Source organism: Triplophysa rosa, unplaced genomic scaffold, assembly GCF_024868665.1.
Source record: "Triplophysa rosa unplaced genomic scaffold, Trosa_1v2 scaffold150_ERROPOS200000, whole genome shotgun sequence".
Taxonomy (NCBI): domain Eukaryota; kingdom Metazoa; phylum Chordata; class Actinopteri; order Cypriniformes; family Nemacheilidae; genus Triplophysa; species Triplophysa rosa.
The window spans coordinates 175,196-183,401 of record NW_026634154.1 but is presented as its reverse complement, the minus strand read 5'-3'; the positions used below and the strand labels follow the sequence as shown (position 1 = coordinate 183,401).

The 8,206-nt window shown below is 43.4% G+C and overlaps 1 non-coding gene and 1 pseudogene across 1 annotated transcript; both read right to left on the bottom strand.

Annotated features, from left to right (window-relative positions):
• Positions 1-2,551: 2,551 nt before the first annotated feature.
• LOC130549701 (U1 spliceosomal RNA) lies at positions 2,552-2,714 on the bottom strand. Its single transcript, XR_008962243.1, has one exon. It is a non-coding gene; the product is annotated as a U1 spliceosomal RNA (small nuclear RNA).
• A 490-nt stretch (positions 2,715-3,204) lies between these two features.
• Positions 3,205-3,377, bottom strand: LOC130549702 (U2 spliceosomal RNA; annotated as a pseudogene).
• Positions 3,378-8,206: the final 4,829 nt, after the last annotated feature.

Below are 8,206 nucleotides of genomic sequence, written 5' to 3'. Positions count from 1 at the left end.
CACCACTGGACCAGGTGAAGCCCTCCTCTCTTTGATGCAGTTTTTTAAAGCAGTCTACTAACTTAAAGTCATTGACTAAATTTTGTAATAAAACTGATGTTTTGTCCATTTTAAAATCGTCTCCTGCCCTCCTCCTATCTTTCATCGTTAAAACACAATTAAAATCCCCTGCCACCACTAGGGGATCCCTACCTAACATGTGGGGCTGCAGGTCTTCTAAAAGGTCATACCTGTCGTTTTTATCCGTAAAACCATACACGTTTAAAACTTTAAAATCTCTATCTAAAAAGGTTAAGTTAGTTAAAATTGCCCGTCCGTCTCTCACCACTGTGCAACCTTTAACCAATATATTGGGATTGTTGATGAGTAAGGCAACCCCATCACATTTATTAGAATTTGACCCACTCCACATTGAGGGGCCTGGCGTCCAGAGTTTTTCCCATTTCTTGTAGTTTGCTGAAAAGGGCAGAGCACATTCTTGCAGTAGAAATATGTCTGACTTAAAGGTTTTCAGAAATGATAAAACACTCTGTGCTCTTAAAATGGATCTCACACTTCTCACATTTATTGTAGAGATAGTAAGAGCCATGAGCAGTATGGTAAAAGCAGGTATGATTTCTTTGAAAAGAACCTTAAGACATTAAAAGATTACAGGTTGAGTTAAAATCATAACATTTCTTGTGACACTTGCTCCTCCTTGATTTCCATTGTGTTGGAATCAGGAGGGCATGTGCCTGGCGCTCGAGAGAGCGCAGAGCAACTCTCTTGCGGCTCTTTAGGCGACGATGTTTTTAGCTTTACGTGCAAAAAGGATACCTCATTTGGGGATGCTGAGGGCCATATACTGTTCAAATCTTCTGAGCCCGATTCGTCAGAAGTGTTAACTGCCCTCATTTTTTTCCCTTCCAATTCAAAAAGGGGGGATCCCGGAGGTCTTTTCTGCACCTGTGCATTTGGGAGTGAAAAAGGTTCACTCCCACTGGATTCTACACTCACCTCTGATACTGTTTTAAGGGATACATCTGTTTCGTCATCCTCTTCTTCCAACTCGTTCTCTTTTCTAACAGGGGCGGGTGTTGCTTCTGTTTGCTGTTCACTTTGGGGATTTGACTCCGCCCCTGTGGCCGCTTCACATGCTCTGTCTTGTCCAATCGCAGGGGTCGGGTGGGTATTTGCAATTCCCTCCAACACCTCCGGGCCCACCTCCTTCTCCCTTTGTTCTTGCGTTTGGTCAGGCTGTGAGGCGGCCATTTTAGTAGCTTTCAATTTGTTGGCAAAACTGTTTGGGCAATCTCTATACAGATGGTTGAAGTCTCCACAAAGATTGCACCGTCTGCCATTGGTGCACACTTCAAAACTGTGTCCAATTTCTTTGCACTTGCCGCATTCAATTTCTTGGCATGCCTCAGCTAAATGTCCAATCTTCCCACACTTTCTACAAAGCTTAGGCATTCCTTGATAATGAATGTAGCCTCTGTTCTCCCCCAACACTATTATGGAAGGAAGATGTTTCAGGCCCTGGTAACCCCCGGAGTCTTCCCATTGTTTAATGGGGATTCTCCAGGAGCAGTTCCAAATGCCATCTTCATCTAGCACTTTAATAGGTGGACTTCGAACAGTGCAAAATCTTGCCAACCAGACACAAATGTCCTCTCCACTCACTGTCTCATTGAACATCCTGACTATCACTGTTTTGAGTGAGTTGTCAGACAATTTCTCGACAACAAACATAGAGAACTGGGCTTTACACACTTCAAATCTAAGCCAGAAATCACTAAGAAGGGAAGCAGCCTTGAAGCTGACATCAAAACCTTTGTTCATAGGCAAAGTCGTTAGACAGTTTAGATTTTCCGGTTTAAAATTTAGCGTTTTCTGGATCAGCTTCCTGGAGAAATCAAGACGTGACATCCCCATAAGCTTACCATCCACCTCTTTAAATAAAAAACGCACGCTGTGGTGCCTCCGCACGCCGGCACGAGCAGCCGACATGGTGGAGGCAACCACAGGAATTTAAAACAATCAAAAAAGCAGCAATAAGTTAACGAATAAATAAATTAATAAATAAACAATATAAAATCACTCACCTTAAAACGACTCGATAAGAAATACTTTGCAGGTAAAATCCGCTGAAAGCAGTATACCTCCCGTAGGTTGAGGGCTCGTGTTACAGAAAGAAAACACGAGCCAGGAAACCTCCAAGAGGCGATCGCAACACAACCCTCTGACCAGACACTTGATCTTAGCCAAAAGGCCGAGAAGCGATGCCCACAAAGGGTGGCGAGCGGGAGAGCCCGGGCCGGCACTGACTATTGCGGTGGCGGTGCACATGCGGTTCAAAGGTCACAATCAAATGCATTGTTTAAACAATAGAATCAATCAACCAATTCATTAACAAACAAACATATACATAGATAACGTATATATATAAGAATATATATATATATATGGGATGGAACGAACGACAAACAATCAAATGCATTGTTCAAGCAATAGAATGAATCGACCAATTAACGAACGAACAAAAAAAGTCTCTCTTCCTTTGACAAATGATCAGGGGAGAGCGCGAACGCAGTCCCCCACTACCAGAAATTATGCAGTCGAGATTCCCACATTTGGGGAATTGGCAGAGTCAACACAACCTGAGTGCAATGGCCGAGCCTCGTCCTGGATGAACCGCCTTCGTGATCATGGTGTCTCCCCTGCCAGGTAAGTATGAGTTGCTCCATTCGGGCCAGAGATCGCTTGCTTGCCTCTGTGACGCACATCAACGCTGACCCCAAGCGAGTGTTCGGCAACTGCAAGTTCCAGTTGAGTGCTCTGTAGATCCCGTCGGAAAGCGCACAGAGGCGACAGTCCACAAACAAACATAGACATGGATAAATAAAGAAATAATTAAATGAACAGTCCACATATTCTGAAAGTGTTTCGTTTGCTGCTGGAATCCTTTTCTCTCTCTCTCTCGCTCGCTCACTAGACCATGTAAGCCAGGCGCAAGCGTCTCTAATAGGAACTTCGCTCTTCAACACACAACTTTCCGCATAGCCTACACGTAGGGCTATACACGTTCACAAACAAAAAGGCGTGCGTGCGTGCGCGCGCGCTTCTATTAGTCTACGTAGTTTCCGAAAAAAGAAAATCACGTGACATATTAGACTTCGGGTTTCCTGAACGCTTCTTTTCAACACACGGTTTGGATCCACGAAAGGGGAGTGCACCGTTCCTGGAAACACTGCAATACCAGGTCGATGCATGGAGTGGGCAGAGCAAGCCCCGCATCCAGCTCCGCTTCAAAAATCCATTTAATATATGGTCCCCATATAGGGGACGTATCAGATATTAAACTGATAAGAACAGATTTTTTCTTTCGAAAAAGTTTTTATTGTCACAGTTACATGTCTTATTTACATGGCTTTTCTCTTTAAATGCATTCCAGTTACCTGTAAAAAACATGTATATTATGCAGATTTAAAGGTAAAAAGCAATGCAACAGAAAATAAAATAGCTTGTGACTAAGAAACAACCATTTAAACAAAAACCACAATTTAAAAAAAACAAAGTCTCTCATCGTTTGTTGTACAGAATCGGGGTGAGTCCCTATTTAAAATGTCCATCACACTGCTCTGCAGTACAGACCACGTTCTTTTTCCTTTTTTTGGGGCCCAGTGGAAATCCTCTCCCTCCGGCCCGCTGGCCCGCTGTTCCCATAGCCTGTGGTGGTGAGGGTGCATCTACGGGCAGCCAGGTGCGGGGGCAAAGCCGGGACCCTAAGCGTGACCCCAGCCCCCTCCTCCGAATGACACGGCCCGGTACCCCTGCAGCCTAGATGTAATCATCTGCTCGCAAGCGTGGAGGTGCACCGTAACCTGTTTCCCCACCAGCAGGTTTCTGGTGGTCCAGATGACTTCCTTTATGATGTTCAGGGTGAGCCAGAGCGAGATGAATTGCTGTGACGACAAAGCTCTCAAGCTCCGACCCACCCTGTAGATGGCGAGTTTGTAGTCCATCTGGACCCCACCTTCTGGCGGGCATGGGAAATAAAGGGGGCCAGTTATGGCCCACAGGCCCCGCGCAGTGCCGCACTCCCAGAGGAGATGTCTCACTGTCTCCGGGGCATTACACCCCGGGCGGGGACAGATCGGACTCTTGGCCATTCCTCTGGAGTGCATAACTGCCCTGACTGGGAGGATTTCATGGGCCGCCATCCATGCCATGTCTTTGTGTCTGTTCTGCAGAGCGGGGTGGGCGGCGTTCCTCCAAACTTGTTCGGCCTCACTTGTTGTGAAGCCTGGCACTGGACTCACGAGTTCCCGGTCCTTCACAAGGGAAACAAGAGACCTGTGGTTAGTTAAAACAGTGATATCTTCCTTCTCTAAAACATGTTTTTTTAAGAATTTTTTAATAAAGGTGTACTCCTTGGGCAGGTTAAAAGCCACTGGGGTTCTTAGATCACTTTCTCAAATGTGCAGATGTCGTAGGTATGACCCCATCCAGAGACAACAAGACAGTGTTACAGGGTTACAGCATATCTGATGTGCAGGGCGACAAAGCGACTTCCTAAAAACAGGTGGGGGTCTGGGAGGCCTTTTCCTCCGTTTTCTGGCCTTTTCTTCATCACGTCTCGTTTGAGCCTGTATTTAAAAGAAAGTTCCTGAGGGGACTAAAAACTGAACACACAAGTAAAAGCAAGGGTAAAATAACAGCTTTAAAAATTAAAACTTTGCCCTCAATCGTCAGCTGTCTCAGTCCCCAAAATCCCAGTCTTTACCTAACTTTCCCTAAAAGGTCAGTCCAATTTCCCTTTCCACCACCCTCTTTGTCAAACTTGACTCCTAAAATTCTCAAGTCAGTGTCTTTAAAATCCAAGTCTAGTCCTTCTGTTTCCAGGTTACCCCACGGCCCGAAGAGCAGGGCCTTGGACTTGCTCCTGTTAAGTTTGGTGCCCGAGGCCCAGCCGTACCAGTCAGTCAGGTCCATCGCTCTTCGTAATGATAAAACGTCCGTTGCAAAAAAGTGTCACGTTATCCATGTATAAGACACAAGTCGCTGTCAGTCCACCAGTCCCAGGCACGTTTAGTCCATTGATCCGTTTGTCCCTTCTCAAGATCTGTGCCAGTGGCTCAATACAAACCACATATAGGAGTGCAGATAAGGGACACCCCTGATGGACACCACTGCGTATGTTTACAGCTTTGCATAAATGCCCATTAACCAAAGTTCTGTTGACTATGCCGTTATACAGCAGTCCCACCCAAGCTATGAACCTCCCTGGGAAACCCATTTTAGCCAACACCTGAAACAGGTATTGGTGCGAGACACGGTCAAAGGCTTTTTCAAAATCTAGATTTAGTACTGCTAACCGAATATTTCTGTCTCTCGTGTAACAGATGGCGTCTCTAATCAGCACTAGGCTGTCCGTGATCTTCCTCCCAGGCACAGCACAGGCTTGATCCGGGTGGATCACGTCCTCTAAAACAGTCGACATGCGTGTTGCTAAAATTTTACTAAAAAGCTTAAGGTCTACATTTAAAAGTGTAATTGGACGCCAATTCCTAAGGTCAGTCCTGTCTCCTTTTTTATGTAGTAGTGAAACTATCCCTAATCTAAAGCTGTCGGGAAGTCTGTCCATGGTCTCTAATTCCTTAAAAACAGTCAGTAGTTCGTGTGCTAAAACGTCCCAGAAAGTCAAGTAAAACTCTAGGGGGAGTCCGTCCATTCCTGGGGACTTCCCCCGTTTAAAACTTTTCAGAGCTTTATGGATTTCTAAAATATTGAAATCTTGGGATAAAAGCACGTTTTCACTACTTACCTTTTTCTCTAAAAATTGTAAAACTTCCTTCAAGGCGTCATCCTCTATTTCTTTTTCTGCATACAAATTTTCATAAAATTTTTCAACTTCATTTAAAATCTCGTCTGTTGAGTGCACCTCTTTTTCACCGTTCTTTAGGGATGCTATAGCTCCACCTCGTGTTATTATTTTCTTTAAAAAATATCTGGTGCACTTCTCTCCCTCTTCAATATCTCTTTCTCTACTTCTTAGGATCATATCTTTGTCCTGAAATGTAAATAAATATATCTTATTGTGGGGCAGTTGTGGCCTAATGGTTAGAGAGTCGGACTCGTGACCGGTTCGATTCCCAGGGCCGGCGGGTAGCGACTGAGGTGCCCTTGAGCACCTTAACCCTACTTGCTCCCCGGGCGCTGCAGTGATAGCTGCCCACTGCTCCGGGTGTGCGTGTGTTCACTACTCTCTGGATGGGTTAAATGCAGAGGTCACATTTCGGTTATGAGTCCATCCCTCACACTCACCCAATTGTTTCATTTTCCAATAATGGTCTTCTGTTGAATTCACAAATTTTATCACAAGAACAGACAACAACATGAAATTAAGCCACATTGTGTATGTTTTCTATGCAAAAGTTTCAAGTATATATTTAGGATAAATGACTGCACAAAGGAAAATGACATATTTTCACTAATAATTTGTTTATTTTGCACACGCCAATAAACTGTTGGTGTCCCAATAACACCAAAATAATTAAAACAATGACCTTCACACTAAACTGAAAAAGGCAGTTGGTGCTAATTTGTTATTTTACAGGAAAAAAACCTGCAAAAATAATTAAAACACACTGCAAAAAATGATTGACTAAATACAAAAATACAGCTGCTTAACTAATTATTATTATTACTAATATTATTACCTATAATTACACTTACTGTACCACGCATGCACACACACACACACACACACACACACGCACACACGCACACACACAGGCTTTGGTTGACTATCCCCGTGGGGACAGTCCATAGGCGTAATGTTTTTATACTGTACAAACTGTATATTCTATCCCCTATCCCTAACCCTATCCCTAAACCTAAAGATCATAGAACACTTTTTGCATTTTTAGATTTGTAAAAAATATTGTTCTGTACAATTTATTAGCTTTTTTGTCCATGAGGACCTCAATTTTGGTCCCCACGGTGACACGAGTCCCCATGTGTTGGTGTGCATTCAGGTTTAGGTCCCCACCGGGATATACAAACATGAACACACACACACACGCACGAATGGTGACAAGAACTTTGTTTCACATTTGAGGGAGGGCAGTTTGGATCTATCAGCATACACAACATATAAAATGGATAGTTACAGTATTAGATGGGGAGTCTGATATCAAACTTATCAAGTTATTTTTTAAGGCAGGACACTTAATGTACTGTTCAATTTTGAGATGTTGGTCTATTTTGCTTTCATGTCTTCTTTTGCTCTAATGGAAAGGACATTTCCAAAATACACATAAAGTTGTTTGTATTAAGCCTTCTATACCCTCGTCTGTTTGCTTCTGTAGATTTCTTCTAAATTATCCAAAACAAGCGGCATATATATCTGCATATGTAAACATAACATTTTAAGGGAAAAGACTCTTGATGTAAGTCATATTAACTAATAACTGGTGGTATGCTTTAGTTATTTTGTTTATCCTGTTCATCTGAATTGCCTGACAAATGTATGCAAGTTAGCACATTTTAATTACTTATGCCTGGCTTACATATCAATGAGGCGATTCTGATGACGTTATTAATTTGACTGTATTCAGCTGTCGTTTCTCCATCAAGTTAGCATGTATGCCAATGATATACTGCCTCAGCCTTAGTGAAACTTTAGCTATTAGCTTACTCATTAGCTCATAAGTGATGGATGTTAGCAAAACAATATTTGCAGTTTGTGTTTTGGATAATTAGGTGTGAATTCGAAAGCACATGTAGCTAGTCTATTCATCACCACTCACCTCCACACCAAAACAAACGCTACTGGAAAGGAGGGAGGTCTTCATTTCTGCGGCTCTCTGCCTGATGTGCCAAACGTGCTACATGCACAGCTGTGCTGCGCGTGCGCACTATGTACGGCTGCGCGCCTGCGTGGAGATGGGAGAAAAGCATCGGAACTCTCAACATTTCCCAACCTGACCAGACATTTTCTAATGGTTTGCCAGGGAAAGCCGTGCACAAATAGAAACACATACGCACATACATAAATCCATTAATAAAAAAATCCCAGAAAAAGGGCACTTTCTCTCGAGGAAGAAAAAGGGCCTGGGCTCAAGCCCCCAAAGCACCCCCCTCTGCACGTGCCTGTTAACATACATATGAAACAATGAATGAATAAATACTTAAATGGAAAGAATAGCTGTATTTTGATGTG